Genomic DNA, 23,228 nt, shown 5'->3' with positions numbered 1-23,228 from the left:
AGTATTATACATAAAGGATTGGGCAAAAAGAGTTTATTTCCCCAGTGAGACTGAGGAAGGGTAGGGGGGATGATCTTTTGCCATGGACTTAATCAGGGGTGGGTTTCAGCAAGTTCTGACCAGTTCTCGAAAACCAGTAATGGAAATTTTGAGTAGTTCAGAGAACCGGTAGTAAAAATTCTGACTGGCCCCGCCCCCATCTATTCTCTGCCTCTCAGGTCCCAGCTGATTGGGAGGAAATGGGGATTTTGCAGTAACCTTCCCCTGGATTGAGGAGGGAATGGAGATTTTACAGTATCCTTCCCCTGCTACGCCCACCAAGCCATGCCACGCCCACCAAGCCACACCCACAGAACCAGTAGTAAAAAACCCATCACTGGACTTAACCTGTCAGCTTCTAAATGCTCAATATTTCAAAGTATTTCTGATATCTAAACTGATGTTCTAGGACTGCAGTTGGTAAGACACAGTACTGAACAAAGAAGAGAGCCTGTTTTTAGGTCCAACCATACCACATCATGAGAACATTGGCCGCCATTCATACAGGAAATGGAAATCCTACTATCCAAACTCCCCCAATCTGCAAAACAGATTTGTATGTTTGCCTGAATGCTCATAAAAATTTTCCAACTTTTATGTGGAAATTATTAGGAACTGTCATTTAAAGTAGATTTCGGCTATGCCGTTCAAATGAGATGACAATATTTAGGTTTTCTTTCTTCTCCAGCTTTTTCATTCCTATGTTCTTGTGATTGGGAAAAATAAAGGGAGAGGGGAAGTGGGATAGTCTCTATGGCTTAAAAGAAAATACAAAAATCAGGCCATGCAGAAAACAGCAATTGCTTTCTTTGACATTCAGAGACCAATTAGTTATCACTGTAATTGTTGTAAAAAAAGACTACAGTCTGTTTGCCCTGGGACCTCCTCCACTGATTGATTGAAGGGCAAACATGTGTTTAAACAAGATAAAATTGAGTGGAGCAAGTCAATTAAGAAACACTCCCTGCCACCACCCAATTTTCTGTGTACACAATTGTACCAGCCTTGCCAGTGGTTTTCCATGAATGCATTAGACAAGAAGCAGAGGAAATAGACACCTGGTATCCACTGAATCATGTCCATCCTTACTCAAATTGCAGGCAATGATCAACAAATTGCAGGCTCAACTCTTTTATTAGCTAGCAGATTAGAAGAGAGAAGCAATGAAGCATTTTCCAGCTTCAATCTGAACTGGTTATATTTTCAGGCAATTGGGAAATGTAAAAGACCCTGTCTAATGGACCCCCTCCCTCAAAAGGCAGGTCAGAGCCCAAAATGAGTACAGTAGAGAAAAACTATTAGGAGAGCAAAAAGCAATGGGTTCAAGAAAGAAATCAATTTGAGCTGCTTCATGCACTTATTCCCCAGTGAAAATCAGTCTTTAGTAAAATTGTATCCCATGTGATGTACTCCAGGTAGGTAGGGAACTATATTTCCATTTTGGACATGAACTCTAGGAGTTTAACCTTTACAAAAGGCTATACTATAAATAGAAGTAGCTTTGTCTGAATCTTCTTTAAAAAACAAAAATAAATAGGAACTGACATTCCCATCTATTCCAATGCATAGGGATCCTAGGATACTGCAGAGGATGCAAAGCATAGACGCAAGTTAGGAAAAAATGTGATCACCAGCTGTGATACTGCGCCTGCAACTAATGATTACATTCTGAGAAAATGGTTGGAGAAATTCTCTGGAAAGAAAAAGTGATGGGGGGCGGGGGCGGGGACAGGATTTGCAATTTCATTTGCTTAAAGCTTTAGTCTTAAATCTTCCCTTTGTCTGTGGTCATCCCTAATGATATCTATAATGATGTCTATAAGGGGCGTGCATAAGAGCACAAACGTGCCTACCGTTCCTGTCCTATTGTTTCCTTTCATTATATCCAATTAATATAGTTATTACATACTTATGCTCATATATATGCTTATATATTATATAGTTATTTTCATGCTTATGCTCATGCTTTTGATCCAGCATCATACCAGGCAATGGGGAAATTTAAGTAGCAGCCCCTAGTGGAGATAATAAGCATGCTGGACGTGGCTAGTTTGCTTTCTAATAAATTAGTGTTTTACGATCCAAGAGAAGCGAATGATGTAAGGTGCAGCATGGCATTATTGTACAGATGTCAGATTTCTCCCTTGAATTTTGATGCAATTAAGGCAAACGGCATGATTTGCATCTACCACTTGTTTTCAAAATTCAAAATATGCCCTCAATTGCCAATCCAACCTCGCAACACTTGAAATTACCATTTATTAGGGAAACAAATTTCCATACTATGAAAAATGAATGTAGGAGAGATGTTTGGGATACATATATTGAGGATCAGGCTGGAAGACCATTTTGCTTGTAGCTGCCTTTTGATTCAACATCTAAAGGGAGTTGTTTAAAAAAGGGAATCAATAGGGAATTCCCATTCTGAGCAATTCAGTGCCACACACACTTCCCAAAAGGAGAGTAGAGTGCTTCCCTTTCTCCTGCACTCCAATGGTGGCTCTAAGGAATCTCCTTTAATTGGAAATGATGGATTTCATCTTCAATAGGAAACCTGCTGGCTTTTCTTCCCATGACTCGGGTAGATCCTTCTGGATGGGCTTTGGGAGAAGGACATTGAGAGTCATTGTCTGGCCTTTCCCCCTCAGGGTTGGGAGGAGCAGTTAGGAGATGAAAATAAAACAGTTTGAGCTTTGGACATTGCATAGGTCAGGGGTCTCCAACCTTGTCAACTTTAAGACTTGTGGACTTCAACTCCCAGAATTCCTCAGCCAGGAATTCTGGGAGTTGAAGTCCACAAGTCTTAAAGTTGACAAGATTGGAGACCCCTGGCATAGGTCACTTGGGCTGTATTTAATTGCCTCTATCAATGAAAATCAGGGGGATCTGCAGGAAAGGCATCAAGGAGGAAGCCACACCATGCAATTGAAGCCCCACCCCAATCATAATGCATGTAGAAGAAAGGCAAAACTTCAGCTGCACAATTATTGCTGTTCTTTTGACATTTTTGACACCTGTCCTCCCAAGTTCTGTCCTTTTCAAGTTCCTTCGTGCTTATTTTTATTCCAAACATGTTAGTTACATCAAATTAACTAACATGTTAGTTACATCAAATTAACAAACATGTTAGTTACATCGAAGTAACTAATCATCAAACTGGTTAGTTACACCAAAATTCTAAAAACAAATCCAATAAGTAATTCCAAAACAAAAGTATGAATCTATTTCCTTCTAACTCCCTCTGCCCTCATTGCTTTTCTGGAACAAAGTAAAAAAAGAAATCAATACTTTCTTTTCTAACTTTTAAATTTAATCTTAGTGCTATTGTTGCAGGGCTGATCATCAGCGTTATGCCTGCTGTTTAGGTGCTGGCTTTTACTATATCGTTTTATTGTGCTTTCTGAAGTGCATTTTTAAATGCTGCTTTATTGTATTTTTTTCTCTGAGAATCCATTTTTCAGGTAACAGCAGGAAACTGGTGGAGGAGGAGCATCTGTTTGCCATAACCTTTCTTCAGATGGTTCTGCATTTCCTTGTGTAAACAGAAAAACCTGGGGGAGGAACCATTTAGCTGCCGCCTCTGGCGTCATGCACTCAATGCCCCATCACTTAAAATGGGCAAACGTTAAAAGGCTGCTGCCTAACTACCATGCTCTGAATAGTTTATGTAGAACAGGTTAGCTGTCTTCCTGACCTGCTCTGAGCTGAGCAAAAGGCAGTTTTCCATTCCATTTACCAGGAACACAATCAACAGCCATTTTCCAAAGGTCACAAGTTGGCTCCCTTGTGGGAACAGGAACACTCGTTGGCTGAGATCCAAACAGGGGGATAAAAAGGCAGAGGGACAAACTTTGAACCCTAAGAGTTCAAAATGGCTGCAGGGTCTCACTGCCAGTGTTCCAGCTCAGGAAGAAGTATTATTCCAATCCAACATCTCTGAGAAAATTATTCTTGGCTTAGCAAGCAAGCACAAGATACACTATAGTTTCAAAAAGCCAAATAAATATGGCTTTCTATGATGAAAGCTGTTAAGTCCTCGCTGTTACGACCCGAGAGACACACCTCTGTTGCTAGCCGCCGCTGATTGGTTAAGCCGCGGCTAGCAGAAGAGCGGGAGCCGGCAACAGTTCTGATTGGTTGTTCTGATTTGACAGTTAACTATTTAAGCAGCTGTCAAGTGAGTTTTCGCTGAGGCGATTCAGCGGAGGTTGTTTAACTTTAGTGAGGCTGCTAGTTGTGAGTTAAATAAAGTTATTATTGCTACTAAGCCTTGGACCCGCCTTGTTTGTTCGGACTGAACACTGGCGACGAGGAGTGGTGAGGTGACGGTCAGTAATATTAAATATGGCAATGGCTACATCCCTTCCAAATTTTTCGCCATTCGACCCTGCAAGCGAAGCCTGGGACGTTTACATAGAGCGCTTCGAGTGTTTCCTGCAGGCTAGCGGTTTGTCCGACCTCCCCGCTGACCGGAAGCGCGGCTATTTCTTAAGTTTATGTGGCCGAGAAACCTTCTCTATAGCTAGGGCTCTGACTGCCCCCTACAAGTATCTTCTGTGCCCTGGGACACCCTGTTACAAAAGCTACGAGCTCATTACTCTCCAACCCCCTCTCGCATTGCGAGGCGACACGCTTTTAGACAGCGTATGCAGAAGGAAGGGGAATCCATTAATGATTATATAGCATCCCTACGGGTCGCTGCACTGCATTGCGAGTTTGCTGATTTGGAGGACATGCTGTTAGATCAGCTGGTTACGGGGGTCAAGGACTTACGGCTACAACGCCGCTTGCTGGCTCGCACTGACGCCACATTTCAGATTGCCATGGACGAAGCTCGAGCCGCAGAGATGTCTGAGAAATCGTCGGCGGAGCTTCAGCAGTTTCACGTAGGAACCGCTCCTGCCCATGTTCCCCAAACTGTCCATCATGAAGATTCAGAGCCGGACATGCCGTCCGATGAAGAGGGCGAAGTAAGCCGCCTTAAGGTGACACGCAGGGGTGAGCGAAACAGGAATGCCAAATTCCCTCAAGCTGGGTGTCTTGGATGCGGAGAAAACCACCACCGCTCTAATTGCAGATTTAAATCGGCAATTTGCCGCCGCTGCGGAAAAAGGGGGCATCTGTCAAGGGTCTGCCGCGCCGCGATGCCTGCCTCGTCAAGACCCCAGTCCCCTGTCAATACCAAGAGGGGGACCAAGAACCTGCCGCGCATCCGAGAGGACTGCCACTCCCTGGCCTGGGAGGAAGACATCGCTGCAGTCGCTGTCAATCACGCATCTACCGGCGTGATTGCTAATAAGATCTACCTCAAAGTGAACCTGGAAGGAGTTCCACTCACCATGGAGGTTGACACCGGCTCTTCGAAATCGCTCATCTCTTGGCCTATGTTGCGACGCCTATTGCCTACGTTCACCAAACAGCAGCTTCAACCTTGCCCTGTTAAGTTACGTGACTATCAGGGCAACCTGATCCCAACCTTGGGCTGTGCCACCTTTAATGTTTCTCATGAATCCTTTTCAGGTTGTCTGCCTCTCATTGTGGTCAAGACCAACTTCCAAGCCTTCTGGGCTTGGACTGGTTTGCAGCCCTACATCTTGACATAGCGGGTATACATGCCATGGCACCGGAAGAACCTGCTCAGCTGTTCACCGAATTCGCTGATGTGTTTGATGGGTGTTTGGGTAAATATACAGGGCGGCCCATTTCCTTCAATCTGGACCCCCAAGTGGCACCGATTCGGCTTAAACCGAGAAGTGTGCCTTTAGCGCTTCGTCCCAAGGTTGATAAAGAATTGGACAAACTAATTGCACAAGGGATCCTGGAGCCTATTGACCATTCAAATTGGGAAACCCCCATTGTGATACCGCTGAAGCCGGACGGATCCATTAGGATCTGTGCCGACTACAAATGTACCATCAATAAGGCCCTGCAGGCAAATCCATACCCAGTACCAGTCATGCAACACCTGCTGCACTCGTTGGGAAGGGGGCGGGTGTTTGCTAAATTGGACCTAGCTCAGGCCTATCAGAAGCTCCCGGTGGATGAACACACTGCAATGGCCCAGACGATTGTAACCCACCGCGGAGCTTTCAAATGCAAGCGATTGCAGTTCGGGGTCTGTATTGCCCCTGGACTGTTCCAGAGCTTAATGGAGCGACTGCTCCATGGCATTCCGGGGGTCATTCCCTACTTCGACGATGTTCTGATCTCGGCCATTGACCGGTCCGAACTCGTCAGTCGGCTACGGGCTGTCCTTAGCCGGTTCCGGGATGCAGGGCTGAGGCTCAAGAAAGAAAAGTGCCACATTGGGGTTCCCCGGGTGGAATTTCTAGGATTCCTAGTGGATGCTCAGGGAATTCACCCGGCACCCTCTAAAGTAGAAGCTATAACTAATGCCCCGACGCCCAAGAATAGAACAGAGCTGCAGGCATTCCTGGGGCTCCTTAATTTTTACGCAATATTTTTGCCTCATAAGGCTTCTTTGGCTGAGCCCCTCCATCGTCTTTTAGATTCTCATAAGCCATGGCTATGGAGCCGAGCAGCTGCCGCCTCGTTCCAGGCTGTCAAAGACACCCTCACATCAGCAGCTGTTCTCATGCACTACGACCCCAGCCTACCCCTGTCACTCACGTGTGATGCGTCCCCATATGGCGTCGGCACTGTCCTAGGCCATCTACTCCCTGATGGCTCGGAGGCGCCCATTGCTTTCTATTCCCGTACCTTATCACCTTCTGAAAGGAACTATAGTCAGCTAGATCGAGAGGCTCTGGCCATGGTAGCAGGAATCAAGCGATTCCATGACTACCTGTATGGTCGGTTTTTCTTTCTTGTGACAGACCATAAGCCGCTATTAGGGTTGCTAGCGGGGGATCGCCAAACTCCCCAAATATTGTCCCCTCGCATGTCCAGGTGGGTGGAGTTCCTCGCGTCCTATTCATATCAATTGCTGTACAAACCGGGGAAAGCCATTGGGCATGCGGACGCCCTTAGCCGCTGCCCCCTTCCCCTGTCTGATTCTGAGCCTGCCCCAGAATCCTCCGTCCTCTTGGTCGAGGAGCTGGACCTCCCTATATCCTCTACGGACATAGGGAAGCTCTCTGCCAGGGATCCCATCCTGTCAAGGGTTATGGATTGGGCAAGAAGAGGGTGGCCCAGGGGGCCAACCGACCCCGAATTCTTGCCTTATACTCGCAGACAGCATGAGCTGTCTGTCCTTAAGGGCTGCCTGCTATGGGGAAATCGGGTGGTAGTTCCCTCCGAATTAAGACAGCGCATTTTAGAATGCTTGCACGACGCCCACCCTGGCATCGTGCGGATGAAAGCTCTCGGCCGCAGCTACGTTTGGTGGCCGGGCATGGACCATGAGATCGAAGCCTGGGTGGCTGCATGCCCCCAGTGCCAAGCCTCCAGGCCAGCACCGCCATCAGCCCCTGTCCGGGAGTGGGAAAACCCAAGGGCGCCATGGGCAAGAGTCCATATGGACTTCGCAGGGCCGTTTAGGGGACAGACCTTCCTAGTCTTAGTGGATGCTTATTCTAAGTGGGTAGAGATCGCTATCACAACCTCCCCCACCACGGACGCAGTAATAAGGGTCTTGGATGGGTTGTTTGCCACCCATGGGCTTCCCGACGTCACTGTCACAGATAATGGGGCCCAATTCACATCTGCACCCTTTCAGAGGTTCCTGGCGCGGCTTGGCATTCGCCATGCCACCTCGGCTCCTTTCCATCCGGCGGGAAATGGCCGGGCAGAAAGGGCCGTTAGGTCAGCTAAGGAGGCGTTAAGCCGCCTGGGCCCGTCGAATTGGCACAGCAAGATTTGCCAATACCTATTAGCTCAACATACCACCCCTTGCCCCGTCTCCAACGTGAGCCCGGCTGAAATGTTAATGGGCCGGCGCCTCCGGACCAGATTGGATCGTCTACACCCTAGTTTCAATTGCGACATGCCAAGGGACACAGGTGCCCATTATAGAGTTTTCCAAGTAGGAGACCTGGTCTATGCCGAGAACTTCGGAACAGACACCCGGTGGGTTCCGGGACATATTATTCAATTAACTGGGCCCTATTCTTATAGGGTCCAACTTGAAGACGGATGCCAGTGGTGCTACCATATTAATCAGTTGCGCCGAAGATTAACAGGGATGGCCAGTCCACTCCCTGAACCAAGTTCACCTGCTACTCGCAGCGATTCGCCGCCCGGGGGCTCGTCGGCCCAGCCGGATTCACCTACACCAACGACAACACACCAGGAAGCTACGCTACACTCCAGTCCCGAAGCGATCTCGCCGGCTGACTTACCTGTTTGGTCCGGGGCCCCGGATCCGGTCAGTCCTCCTGCCTGTCATCGGGCACCGGCACCGCCCAGTCGAGGAGAGGGAAGTCCGGCTCCTCCTAATCCTACGGCATCTCTAACAGGACCTAGACGATCAGGGCGGATCCGGCGCCGCCCAGCGTACCTCGCTGACTACGCATGTGACGTCTGGGGGGTGAGGAGTGTTAAGTCCTCGCTGTTACGACCCGAGAGACACGCCTCTGTTGCTAGCCGCCGCTGATTGGTTAAGCCGCGGCTAGCAGAAGAACGGGAGCCGGCAACAGTTCTGATTGGTTGTTCTGATTTGACAGTTAACTATTTAAGCAGCTGTCAAGTGAGTTTTCGCTGAGGCGATTCAGCGGAGGTTGTTTAACTTTAGTGAGGCTGCTAGTTGTGAGTTAAATAAAGTTATTATTGCTACTAAGCCTTGGACCCGCCTTGTTTGTTCGGACTGAACAAAAGCCATAGGAACCATTTGCATCTCAAGCATCTGTATCAGGGGTGTCAAACTTGTGACCCATGGGCCAGATGCGTCTTGCGCTGGCCATGCCCATCCCCCATTTTAGCAAAGGGGGGAAAAGTTGCAATACATCACATGATGTCGTGAGTTTGATACCCCTGATCTATATCATCTGCAATCTTTTTGCAATTTTGAAATTACAAGCAAGGGACAATTGGGGGGGGGGGGTAATCCAAGTAATATCATATGTATTTGTTAATGCCAACCTTAATACACTCTTGTCCAAATTCAGAGATATTTCCTAATTTGTCCAAAAAGTTACACTGTTTTTTGAAATCACTATAGAACAAAATGTCCTGAATTTACAAAAAACAAAAATCATTAGAAGATGCCTCCTGCTAGATATGGCCACTGTTACCCAGTGGTTGACCACGTGCCCTGTGAAAGCTCACTAGCTGGACAGAAAAGCAACAAAATTCCACTGCTTCTTCCCAACAACTGTTATTTAATGCTTCCTCCTCATGAATCAGGAGGTAGTTCTCTGAGTCCTTCGGGAAAAGGGCGGTATACAAATTTAAATAATAAATAAATAAATAAATAAATAGTTCACAGCTGTCAAGGCAATTTGGTCATGAATTCCATTTCCTTTTAAAACTATCTAAACCGATGTTCATTTCTCCACCTGATGGTTAGACCAGGGTCTCTAGCCTTGGCAACTTTAAGCTTAAATTGCCAAGGTTGGAGACCCCTGGGCTAGAGCAATTTCTGCAGTGCTGCACACAAGCCTTCAATGGTGTTGCCCAGATTCCCACTTCCAAAAGAAAGGCAAAATAAAAATCTTTGATTAAATCTAATTTAACTTGAAATGCAATTAAAATAATTCAGTATAAGCCAATATTGTTATTTCCCATATAATCATTTTCCCTTCCTGTCCGGTGCATTGTTTTAGGGGCAACTATACAGTGGCTATGAGAGTTGAACTGAGGATTTTGGCACGCCACATCTGTAGACTCAGGTTGTAGCCTTTAGGATGTTAGATATTTGGTTAGACAATCAGTTCACATCAAGTTATTTCAGAAACTTGAGATGACATTTTTTGAACCAGGTAATTTATAGTTGGGATATATTTGTACATCTCTTGCCATTTCAATTTATCCTAATTTTTCAGATGCTATTTCAGAAAAGCCTTTTGGACTCAGGGCGGTTTACAGCCAGATAAAAAGCAGAGTTACAAAAATTAAGAAATGTTTAAAAATCTATATTCAATTCAATTAAATTAAATTTAATTTAATTTAATTCTGATCAACTCAAACTCTGAGAGTTGTAGGGTTGAGAGAGAATGACTGGCCCAAATCATCCAGCTGCCTTTTTATGCCTAAGGAAGTTGAATTCATGGCTATTTGGGAAGGGTGGGGACAAGAGATTGCCCTAGGACCATGATGGTGAACCTATGGCACGCATGCCGGAAGTGGCACACAGAGCCATCTCTCCAGGCATGCCAATCGTTGCCCATTGCTCTTCTGGGTTCTGGCGTGCACATGCACGTCGGCCAGCTGGTCTTTGCATGGGCATGTGCGCCAGAAACCAGAAGACCAGGTGACCAGCATGCATGTGCACACTGGAAAGCTCAGCTCGCACCAGGGAACTGCTCTTCTTGTTTCCATTGCTCCTGTGCATGCGCGCCAGGGAGTTGCTTTTTGGGTTTCTGGTGCTCCCTCTGCTCAAACGCATGCTCCCATTTTGAAATTTCCTTCAAAGCTACTGGAGCTATCATGAACCCTGCCTTTGTGATGATAATATAAAGGCTGGGGGAGAAGAGGGAAACACAGGTAGTCTTCAACTTACTACCATTCATTTCGTGATGATCAAAGTTACAACACTCAAAAAAGTGACCAGTTTTCATGTATACAACTGTTACAGCATCCCTATAGTCATGTGATCAAAATCCTGTTGCTTGGCCACCGGCATGTATTCATGACAGTTGCAGTGTCCCAGGGTCATGTGATCACCATTTGTAACCTTCCCAGCTGGCTTCCAAGAAGCAAAGTCGATAGGGGAAACCGGATTTGCTTAATGACCACATGATTCACTTAACAGTTGCAAGGATTTGCTTAACAACTGTAACAAAAAAAGGTTATAAAATGGGACCAAACTCACTTAAAAATTGTTTTGCTCAGCAATGGAGATGCTGGGCTCTGTTATGATAAAATAAATTGAGATCTATCTACCGTATATGGTTAAATCAAGCAGTTAAGGATGATACCTTCTTTTTTAATTTCGCCTCCAATTTTCCCTAGCTAATATCTCTTTGTCTTATTTTAAAGCACAAAGGCAAAGAAGATAACCCTCTATTTATGCACTTGTGAGTCACCTAAACATTTGCATCTGGCCTACATGCAAGAAATTAGGCATTTGCTAACTTTAACATTAAGCTCTGCCCTAACACATAAAAAGAACAAGCAGAACAAATCATTAATTTGTCCTGATCGTTAGGAACAGCTGTTGTGCCATTATCATTAGGAACCATATCTTGCCTCTGTTTGGTAGCCTTCCTAAGTCAAGAGAAGTGTCAGTAATAAACTATTTATTCAATTCCTCTCAATCTACTGCAAACAATCTAGAGAATCTCCTTTTTATAAGAAGTATTATATATCAGTATTTCATTTTCAGCAATGATTCATGGAAGACATTGCCTCATTCTATTTACAATAGTTTTTTTTTAAGGAAAGAATGGATTATCAATAAAGGAGAATATTTGTAGCTCAGGGTTGAAATAAAGAGTCCTTGATGCTCTCTGATTGTTGCTTCTTGGTTTTTTCTCTCACAGAAGTTTCATTATACAAACTAAGGGGTGTGCATAAGAGCACAAACGTGCCTACCGTTCCTATCCTATTGTTTCCTTTCATTATATCCAATTACACACTTATATTTATATATATGCTTATATATTATATAGTTATTTTCATGCTTATGCTTATATATACTGTTGTGACAAAATAAATAAATAAAATAAAATAAATAAACTAGGTAACGTGACCAGACTGATGATAGTTTGGGTAATGAAAGGTCTGCAAGAAAACAACAAAGCTCAGAGAGCAACAAGGATGGATTAATTTATCTCCCATTTATTTGAACATATGCTATTTTTTTCATATTCCAATAAGTATTTTATTGGGTAAAATAAAATAGGGCTAGACTCTTAACTACTATATAAGCATGGTTTGAGACTTTAATCCTACTTTGGCAAACTTTGAGGGGTTTTTTTAAGGATGAGAAGATTTGTTCCATGTTTCAGCCTCTTTTATTGATTAATAAACACATGTTCCTATTACCCAGGCTTTAAAAAGCCACTCTGGAACAAAAATAGCATAGCCGAATTGTATATCATAGGGTAGTCTCACAAAATGGCTTCCATGAAGGAACTGACTACTCACAAAATGGATGTCAAGCCAGTCATAAAACACTAGGCAAACTTGCAAAGAAGCTGCATGCTTTCCTTAGTGTTCTTATATTTGAGGTATTTTTTTAAATAAAAAGCTGACATATTTCCAAACAAAGTAGTTAATTATCACTTTTATTTTTTTAAAAATGCCTACAGAATTCATTTAGAGTTAATAAGCTCTGTTACCAAGATATATGCCTACAGACATCATCCTGTGAATCCTAAAATTGGTAACTATAATAACTGAAGCAGCCGGTTCATGCAATAACACAGAGTCGTATGTTATAATTGATAAGCCAAATTCAGTCTAAGCAAATTATGTCCTGTCTATTAAGTGAAGCCAGCTAGTGACTGTTCAACAGTATGGCTGGATATGGATTTAAATATTGGTCATTCATTTTTCATTTTTCAAATGAATGATTATGTTGGACTTGTCCCAGCTTGGTCATTTAGGAAAGAAGAGCCTCCAACTGCATTTGTAGTGAAAGGTATACTTTTACTAAAGCCAAGTGGTTACAAAATAGAAAAAGCCAGATCTGAGGTTAGCACGCAAAAACTGCTCCCTTTCCCAAATCCTTCCCCCACACCCCATTTCTCCATGGTGTCCAATTGGATTCCAATAAATTGTTTTGGTAGCAACTCTGATACTTGGCAGGCTCGGTGATGGTCCAAATTCCATCCCTTGCTTGTGACCTTGGGGTCACCGGCTGATGTTTCTGCCAGGAACTCGTAGTGGTTTTGGTTTCTTGTTTTCCCTTCTGCACCCACTGGTTCTCTCCTCCCACAGAATGGGACATGTCCCACAGAAAGGAACTGACAACAAATATTCTAAAAGATATTGATTACACATTAAACCCCATTTGTATAAATACCATTGTAACCACAATGAAATATAACTGAGATATCAATTATTTCAAGTATTTTTTCCTGTGTCCCTGTTATGAGGAATTCAGTCTTTCTGAATTTGAACAGTAGTGATTTATCTACATTTGATAGAGTAATGCAAAAAAAAAACCAACCTATCCAACAACTCTTGAATCTCTCAAAGATTCTGCTGCAGCTCAAAGAAGACAAAGAACTGGAAATGCAAATATATATATTTTGACAGAGAATGCAGTTACAATATATTTAAATGTAAAAATGTATATCTCACTCACTTGCCAACAAGTTTTTTTTTTTAATATAAAATGATTGATTCTTCTGTGAACCCGTGAGAATGAGAGATGAAGTTTGCAACAGAAAGATTAGTGTAGTTTGAACTTTAAGGAAAGAAACTCAAATCTTCATTGCAGTTTTGGACAAAATCACATGATCAAGTCACATCATATACATTACTTTAGACTGCAAGGTTCTAGAAAATAACAGGAAAGCAAATATGCAGCCTAATGATCTATGCAGAACAAATGGCCAGAAGTAAACTCAGGAATGAAGCTGCAATGGAAGACAGAAAAAGAAACAGTCCAAAGATACCAGAGGATAGAAAATTTCTGGTTAAGACAATCAGCATGAGATGAGTAAAATTCAATGCATTCTTTAAAAATAGAAATCTTATTTAGAGAGAATTTCCTATTTCAGCAATCCTTTTCCTCTTTCTTATGTCTGTTCAGTTCTTTGCATGTTTATCTGCCTCAATGGACCACCCTTTAAGCAATACAAAGTCTCATTTGGGTCAACTTAAATTACAAGTGACTTCATGAACATTTCCATGTAATTCCCTATCAAACTTGTTTCCTATTAAGTCCGTGACTAGTGGGTCCAGAAAGAGTCTCACACAGAGGTTGTAAGGAACACAACCTTTATTTAACTCGCAATTAATCACAACGGAATAACATGTTAAGCTCAAAACTAACTCTCCGGGTGACAGCCCTTATATACTAGCTGCCTCAGGAACTTTATCCAATGACAGGACTTCCAAACTCCCGCTTCTTCCCTCCAGCGCGTCTTAACCAATCAGAGACCGCTTGGCTGTTGTCAAGGCTCAGGCGGGTCGTAACCCCGAGGACTTTGTTAGACATAACATTTCCCATTCTATTTTGTTCCAAGATAATGTTTTCCATAATTCAATCATTCATAATTCAAAAATTGCTTTTAGTAAGTAGTAAACATATTCAAATAGGATAGAGAAAATCCAGATTCAAGTCTCCATTCAACCCTGAAGCTTACCAGGAGATTTAGAGCAAATCTGTTTTTGTCCTCAAAACAGGATTACTGTTTTGGGGACAAAATGAGACCAGATCTCTCTTTCTTTCCTTCTCTTCCTCTCTTTCTCTCTCACATTCTCTAGAGGAAAAGAGATATATAAATGCAATACTGTACACATGAGCACAGTGATGGGGTGAAAAATAGATCAACTATGTTCCACAAAAAAACATAGAAAATTATGGCCTTAAAGGAAAATTCAAAAATATGTATTTAAACAATGGCAGTGTTGACAAAAAGCATACCAGTTTTTGAGTTCTCCAAGATACTTAAACCAGATACAACACAGATATCAAATGGCTCATGCCATATGTTCTCAATTCAAGCTCCATAAACCTTGCAACATAGTCAGTGATTATGAGAGTTGTAATCCCAACATCTTGAGGGCATATCATGACTGCACTGGCTGGATCTGATGGACCAAGTTAATCATTATACAACTGTGTTCAGGATCAAGGTGGCTTGGGTAAAGTGATATTAGCCTCTTCCTCTCCACCCAAAAGAGAAATCAAAACAAGTTAAGTAAATGGAGGTAAGAAAAAATGAAATTTGATTTAATTGAAGTACAATTAAAAATAAATTAAATCATTATGGGCTTAAGATATGGATTAAATATGACAAACATCCTTCCATTACACATTATGTTGCCATAGATTAAATAGAACCAAAATCAAAATCAGATTTTCCTAGTTAACGTGCTCAGTACTGCCTTGAACCCACATCTGTTATAAGGATTTAATTTCCCATCATCTGCTACATTTCTAGGCTTCCAGGCCTGTGAGTTGTACAGGCACCTGGATCCATCATAATGAAGAAATAATTGAGCCTTCAGTAAAAACATCTATTATATTTAATGAATGTTCCACAATGGCCTGACAGGTGGTATGGTACAGATCATTGAAGGTGAGATCCTCCCAGGGACAAAGGTAGAAATGACCCTTCCTGTATCCCTGGGCCAGCAGTAATTAGTTCTCAATTGTCACAGGTGAAGTTGAGTTCCCATTTATGTCCAGGAGGCAGATGTTCGGTGATGGAGGATAACTGAACACATCATCATACTGCTCTTTGATTGGATTCACTTCACAATTATTCCTTTACCAATCACTAATTACCAAGCTACTCAGCATTATGGAGGACAAAATTTGGAACACAGGGCTTTAGTAACAAGCAGGTTTTGTTACTAAATACCTCCTCCAGCCTTGTCTTTGAAATAAATAGTAAATATGACCACTACTGCTTAGTGGTTTTAGAACTGGATCCAGATTGGAAGAGCTTGCTGAGGGGGGAGGGGAATCCTTCCTGTTGAGAGACCTTGATGAATAGAATAGCAATGTTCTAAGCAGGTGCAACTATTCATCTATTTTGGCAGATGACATCAGATTGTGAGACATATGAATGAAGACTGAAGCCAATTGCCTGGCCAAGCTAAATGTGCAAGCAAGTAAAAGTAAATGAATTGAGCCCAAGACACTCAGTGTGGGCACAAACTGTGATATTGTCTCTTAATTTACAGCCTCTCTTGGTTCTTTTTTTAAATTGCTGCTAAATCTGACCTGAGACAGCATTTCTCTAATAAATAAATTTCAGCCAAACAAATTCACAACAAACCAATATGATAGTGGGAAAGATTGTACCAGTTGACTTTTGACCTTCTAGGAAGCCATAATATCAAGAAAGATAATCTCATATCTGAGATTAGTACATACAGGCCTCTGTTTCAAAAATATTTTACCAATTTTTTTACCAAATGATCAATTTTTCGTGGGGGAAAAAAAAACCTTCGCTATTTTTAGCCCAAAAGGGTGGCAGGGGGATTGGATAGCTAAAGAATTAGAAGACAAAATGGATCTCCCTCTCTCTGTTTAATTACCATTGTATAAATAAAAAATGTTGAAAATACTTAGTTTCATAATTCATCCGTAATCTAACTGTATCAACTGTCCTTATTGACCCAAATAATTGTTAAGCGCTATAAAAAGTTTGGCTAATTCTGTAATAGATGTATTTTTGCAATACAGGTAGTCCTCGACCTATGACCACAATTGAGCCCCAAAGTTTTGCTGCTAAGCTAGAACTAAATTTTGCCCCATTTTATAGAACTTTCTTGTTATGGTTGTTAAGTGAATTTGGCTTTCCCATGGACTTTGCTTGACAAATGACCCCAGGACACTTCAACCATCATAAATATGAACCAGTTGCCAAGCGTCTGAATTTTGACCACATGACTATGGATAATGGGTATTCTGCAACAGTAATGTGTTAAAAATAATCATGTCACCTTTTTTAGTGCTATTGTAATTCTGAATGGCCACTAAACAAATAGTTTAGGATTACCTGCATTGAAAAATCATCCTCTAAAAGGCATGTAGAAACATTTTGTAGGAGTTACTGTTCCCAAGCTGTCTTCAGAGGTAGTCCCTTCTTCAATACAACGCAGCAATCCATCCCAGAGATGACAAAATTGTGCACTAGGAATGTTAGGACTTCTCTCCACAACTGGCATACCACCTAAACTCAGAAAAAGACCTTCATTCACCTGGTGACCTGTTTATCTAGCAATAGCTGTGAGTTTTGGATAAGCACAAGACATCAACCTGCTCTTTCAAGAATGAACTCATACCATTCTAGAGCCATGGCTGAAATAGATGAAGAACCAGATATTTTCTGGACAAACAGCACTTCTGTCTTGCTGGGATTCAGTTTCAGATTGTTTGTCCCCATCCATACATCCACCAGGTCAAGATGGATGGACCTCAGTTCCCAGAATTCCCAAACCAACATGCTATATTGGAAATTCTGGGAGTTGAAGTCTACCCATCTAAAAAGTTGCTGAGTTTGAAAAACATTACACTACAGTGCAACCTGGAATGGAGATTTATCTGTTTATCATCAACACACTTCTAATTGTCCTGATGTTTGAATATATATTTTATATATTGTTGTACTGCCCATTTTACAAAAGCATATGGTTAAGTTTTATATTCCCCTTATTACAGTAATTATGACCCATTTCTGGGTCATTTAGATTCATTTTATATAGAGTTGTTACCTGATCAATATGACTTAACTACTTTGCAGGTGGCCCAATTTTATTTTATTGTTTGTAAAACCTGATGTATTCATAATGATTATTCAGTTAATGTTTATTCTTTGTCCATTTTGTAAGTTTTAATTTCTGTTTTGTCTAAGTAGAATTGAAGCCACTGGCTGCAGTAAAGGATGGATTGACTGGATTTAAATATTTAAATATTTAAATATTTAAATATTTAAATATTTCATTTCTTCTACTCTGCAATTGTAGCCCCACAATTTTCTCCACAGAGTTTTCCCAAACAGATAGATTGGAGATTGTTCAATTATGGATGGAATCAGAGTGGCCTTTTCAATGGGGGATATTATTCCATCACCTATAAAGGAGAATATTTGTAGTTCAGAATTGAAATGGGGGGTGCCCTCTGAGCTTGGTTGCTTTCTTGAAGAAATTTTATTACCCAAACTAGGTAACATCATCAGTGCTAGTCACAAGCACTGATGCAAGAAAACATCAGTGATGCAAGAAACATCTGCAAGAAAACAGCCACGTTCAGACAGCACCAAGGATTCTTCAGACATATCATCACCTCTTTCAAAGTTGCTAGAGCCATTCCCAGAACCATCACTCATTCCTCCACCAGTTTCCTATAGGAATTAAAGGTAAAGGTAAAGCTTCCCCTCGCACATATGTGCTAGTCGTTCCCAACTCTAGGGGGCAGTGCTCATCTCTGTTTCAAAGCCGAAGAGCCAGTGCTGTCCAAAGACGTCTCCGTGGTCATGTGGCCGGCATGACTAAACGCCAAAAGTGCACAGAACACTGTTACCTTCCCACCAAAGGTGGTCCCTATTTTTCTACTTGCATTTTTTATGTGCTTTTGAACTGCTAAGTTGGCAAAAGCTGGGACAAGTAACAGGAGCTCACCCCATTACACGGCACTAGGGATTCGAACCGCTGAACTGCCAACCTTCCGATTGACAAGCTCAGCATCTTAGCCACTGAGCCACCGCGTCCCTCCTATAGGAATTAGTGGGGCTTAAATCCATTCAGTCTGTTCCAGATCTCACCCTACCAAAATAAAACATAAAACATTGCCCTAATCATCTCCTTGGATCCCGGCCATGTTGAATCTATGCCTGAGCAAATTTGAGCAATTCTATCTCCAAAATGTTTCCCAAATTACTTATAGCAACACATCCTTTGTTGCCCAACACTTCAAAAAAACAGACTATACCACTTTGAAGAGGGTTTGTTCAATTTTTTTTTTATTTACATTTATATCCCGCCCTTCTCCGAAGACTCACAGTGTGTAAGGTAATAGTCTCATTCTATTTGTATATTTACAAAGTCAACTTATTGCCCCCCCCCCCAACAATCTGGGTCCTCATTTTACCTACCTTATAAAGGATGGAAGGCTGAGTTAACCTTGGACCTGGTGGGATTAGAACCTGCAGTAATTGCAGGCAGCTGTGTTTTAATAACAGGCTTCTTACAGCCTGAGCCACACCGTGGCCCCGTGGTGAAATTTAATTCATCACAATAAGGGTGGGGAATTTAATCAGCTGCTTCATTATCCTTATTTATTCTAAGTCCCTCAAAGAGGGACTCTGGGCAGTATACAATAAAACACTGAAATATAAAATAGTATATAATAATTAAAACTGAGAGTTAATTTTTTTTAAATTTCATTGCCATGATTTAGGCTTGAACACCATTTCAGAACTATGTCCAGTCAAGCTGCTATCTGTCACAATATTAATTCAAATACATATTGTATTTGAATTGCACAGTTTCCCTACTAAGCCACTCTTCCAAATTCAGTGTAAGCAAACAGAGCTAAGCCTGGTCATTTGAATATCCAACAGTAGTCTATTGTAGGAAATTACATGAACATTATAGATTCTCAGTATCAAACCAGTTCTATAAATATATACCTGTAGTCTTTCATGTAAACTCAGCATTTCTCAATGTGGGCAGCTTTCAGATGGATAGACTCCAACTCCCAGAATTCCCCAGCACACTTTCTATATTGGGAATTCTGGGAGTTGCAGTGTCTCTGAAAGCTGCCAGTACTGAGAAACACTCAACAAACAAAAGTGTGACCACTTTTTCTCTTTCGTGGTTCTGCTTTCTCCAAGCAGTTGTTCTCTTGAGGGTTTTTTTTTTTAAACCATGGGGACATACTGATTTAGGAACTTTGGGAACTAACATCCAAAATATCTGGAAGGCAAAAGTATGAAGAAAACTGTTGCTCTAGTCCTAGAAGAAAGGTTGGTAATAGCACAAGAGGTTAAGTTTACTGGGAAGCAAATAATAAGAGAGGTGGAGGAGAAAAAGAATGAATGTTGTTTTCCTAGATTCAAAGTTACCTCTTGCGGAACCTGTTTTTTTAAAAAAGAATTCACTTGAAAATAAGCAAATAGATTTTATTTGCAGAAGCAATTAATATTTCCAACAAGATAAAAACAAAGAGCATCTGGACAACAAGTGTCACCTTCCATTTCCAGTCTGTAGAGAAAGGATGCAGCAGCCGCTTCAAAGAGTTTATAATATTATGTCTCTCAGCTGATTGATTAGCAGTGTCCCTGCTGTCCTGTTATCATTAAACCTGGGATTGATGAGGTTCTTAAAAGCAAAATCAGTGAGCGGAAGGTGCCTATTTATGAGTGCTTCAAAAAGTATGATATGCATTTCAAATCTCAGTGAAATGTTCTGTCTCTTGTCCTAGCAAGAAACACTAGGACACGGTGAACAGAGACTTCAATTTGGCTCAATTTAGAATAAATTGCATAGAAAAGTGGAGCCAAATTTCTTTTCCATCTGATGTGAACTAGGCTAATGTGTGATGCAGTGTGATGTTGATTTATACAACAACTCAATTCATAGTTCTTGACATAAAAGTTCCTTTGCATATTTATACTAACTCTATTTCACAGATCTCTGATAATTAGGCATGCTTTAGGCTTAAACTACGTATTAGATTATAGCAATTGTATGCAAGCAAGTAGGTGATACGAATGCATTAATTCTATGCTCCCTAAATCACTTTCTATATACACAAATTTTTGTATTAACTTTGGCTCAGCCTATGATAATTATATTATTGAGAATTCAAAGAGGTTCAACAACTCACAGGAAAAAATATATAATACAGAGTTCCCCAACCTTTCCAGCTTTGGGGATCACAAGAGAAGTTCATCCTGCAGGTTATCTTAGTGCCAAGATATAATTCTTTAAGTCAAAATTAGTATGTTGAACTGCACTTACAATATTACAGAAGTAACCAGTCTAGGCTTATGAGTATCATAAACTCATAAGCTAGGCTTATGAGTCATGAGTATCAATCATCAACATCAGGTTGCTGAATTTTGGATCATCTGATACCAAGTAGACTTTAAAGGCAGCCCCATGCAGAAAATAGTGCAGAAATTCCACCAAATGATGATAAAAGCATAAATAGCCAGATATTCCTGCTCAAGGAATGACCACAACTGGAATATTGAATATGAACTATACAAAGACTACCACCACTACCCGGCATGGGTAGCCATGAGTCCAAGGTGATACAGGTAGTCTTGAGAAACAACAGTCCATTTAACAATAGTTCAAAGTTACAAACAACACACCAAAACTACATAAGACTCTATTCTAGCCTTTAAGTCCTAGCTGGGTTCTACAAATAGTCAGATGGATAGCTAAGCTTACAAAAGACCCAGCATTCTCCATTTTGTTGCACTAAGTCAGCTGACTTTTGAAGATGAAGTTTTCTCCCCTCTCCAGTTCTAAGGAAAAAGTCACAAAGATTTTTCTCTTTTTGTTTGCTCGGTTCCTCTATTCTACAGCCTGGAGTCAGACTAAGTTTTTTTTAAAAGAGATGAAGATTGGAAAGCAGAGGAGGAAAGTTTACTTTTAGCACCTGATTGGTAGGTGGATGGGTGGAAATCAACATGTCTATCTCTCCCATATTTTTAAAAAAATTGTTTATTGAAGAAATGTGCTTTTCTGGGGGAGAAAGGACATTAAACAAGGGAAGGGTTTGGAAAGCTCCACCTGAAGCTGTTATTTTTTATGCAGGGGCCAGGTTTTACAGGAGTTTTGCTGCTTCTCAATGGGATAGAAAGGTCTCAAGAGCTAGGGAACTGGTCTTTTTTTCTTTTTTGTCCCAGAAAGGCAGGGTACCTTGGTGTCATTGGGATTTTACACAAGTGACATGGATTGCACCATTTGAGTAATAATGCTAATAACCTAAGTACATCATTTGCTCAGTGATACCATTATCCAACTGATATAAATCCAACAGAATTTTGTCTGTTGCGTGTTACTGAAAGTTTTGGAAGGAAAGAGAGGAAGATGACCAACAGCAATGTGGGTGGACTCAGTTACAGTGCCTGCAATGGGTACACCCTTGAAAACCCAGAAGGACCAGGTTAGGCGCTGACCTTCCTGGAGAAAAATCTATCTGTTGGCCACTATGATTTAATATCATGTGAAATCGATTGTATGGAGATCCAGAAAATTTAGGTTTCATTATAATGCCCACTAATCGTGATGTAGATTAGATTTGGATTCTGGGAAGTTTAAAAACGTATCAGAAGGTAGCGGCAAACAGATTCTGTACCTTTGCCAAGAAAACTAAATGGAGGGCTCAAGGTAAAGAGAGAAAGGAGGAAAAATCCATTTATACAATTAGGTAAGAAGGGCATCTAGCGGTCGTTTTCTGAAATTGCATGAGATTCCAAGTTGCTATCAACCAAAAGCAGCCAAATTAATACTGATTTAGCTGAAGCACAGCATTTAAAAAGAATCTATAATCCAATGTTTATCCTAAGTCATCACATAAAGAAAATGAAGACCAGCCAGGTTGGAATATTTTTTAATATTACTTTAAATAGTGAGCCATGGAGATATTCTGATGATGCCTCATTTCACTTCTAAACAGATACAAAACTAAGCTGACTCATAAGAAACAAGATGTTTCTTAGATGAACAGACAAAAGTCCTATCAAGTCCAGCATTTTTGTTAGCCTTGAAAAGTCCATGAGCAGAAGCCAAGCTGAGTAATATCCTGTTTTCCAAAAACTAGTAAAGGCATTCAGCCACAATTTGTCCTTTTTGTTTTATTGATTTTATTGTGATTTCTTTTATTTTTGTGAGACACCCAATCACTGAAAGTTGGGTGGCATATAAATTTAATATGTTGCTCTGTTAGTTCCCATTGTGTCCATTTTTCTGAGGTAAAAGATCCCAAACTTTCTGGGAAGGAACCTCTTGAGCATTTAGTTTTTTATTTTAGAATAGAATAGAATTTTTTATTGGCCAAGTGTGATTGGACACACAAGGAATTTGTCTTGGTGCATATGCTCTCAGTGTACATAAAAGAAAAGATACCTTCATCAAGGTACACTTATAGTCATAGGGTACAAATTTAATACTTAATGATACAACACTTAATGATAGTCATAGGCTACAAATAAGCAATCAGGAAACAATCAATATCAATATATTGATTTATTTTGTACTTCTTGTGGGGCAAAAACCAAAACTATATAGTCCACTATATATTCTATAAAACTATATATTCCAGCTATGGTTGTGTAATAATTTACATGAAGACAGTTACAATACTAAGTTTCCTTTACAATTTTTTTTCTTAACAATGCCGAAAGCAGAAATTCCTCCATGTTTTTAGACCACACCTGTGACATGTGAATGTCAATGTACAGATTTGTTCTCATTATGCTCAT

The 23,228-nt window shown here is 41.2% G+C and overlaps 1 protein-coding gene across 1 annotated transcript in view; it reads right to left on the bottom strand.

The window, feature by feature from the left end:
• The window catches only part of TMEM101 (transmembrane protein 101), a 53,252-nt gene that overhangs the window by 14,744 nt on the left and 15,280 nt on the right, over positions 1-23,228 (bottom strand). The window lies entirely within an intron of this gene.

The sequence above is a fragment of the Ahaetulla prasina genome, chromosome 4 (genome assembly GCF_028640845.1).
Source record: "Ahaetulla prasina isolate Xishuangbanna chromosome 4, ASM2864084v1, whole genome shotgun sequence".
Taxonomy (NCBI): Eukaryota; Metazoa; Chordata; class Lepidosauria; order Squamata; family Colubridae; genus Ahaetulla; species Ahaetulla prasina.
Note: the sequence above shows the minus strand (reverse complement) of the source record. Positions and strands in the feature narration are given on the sequence as shown.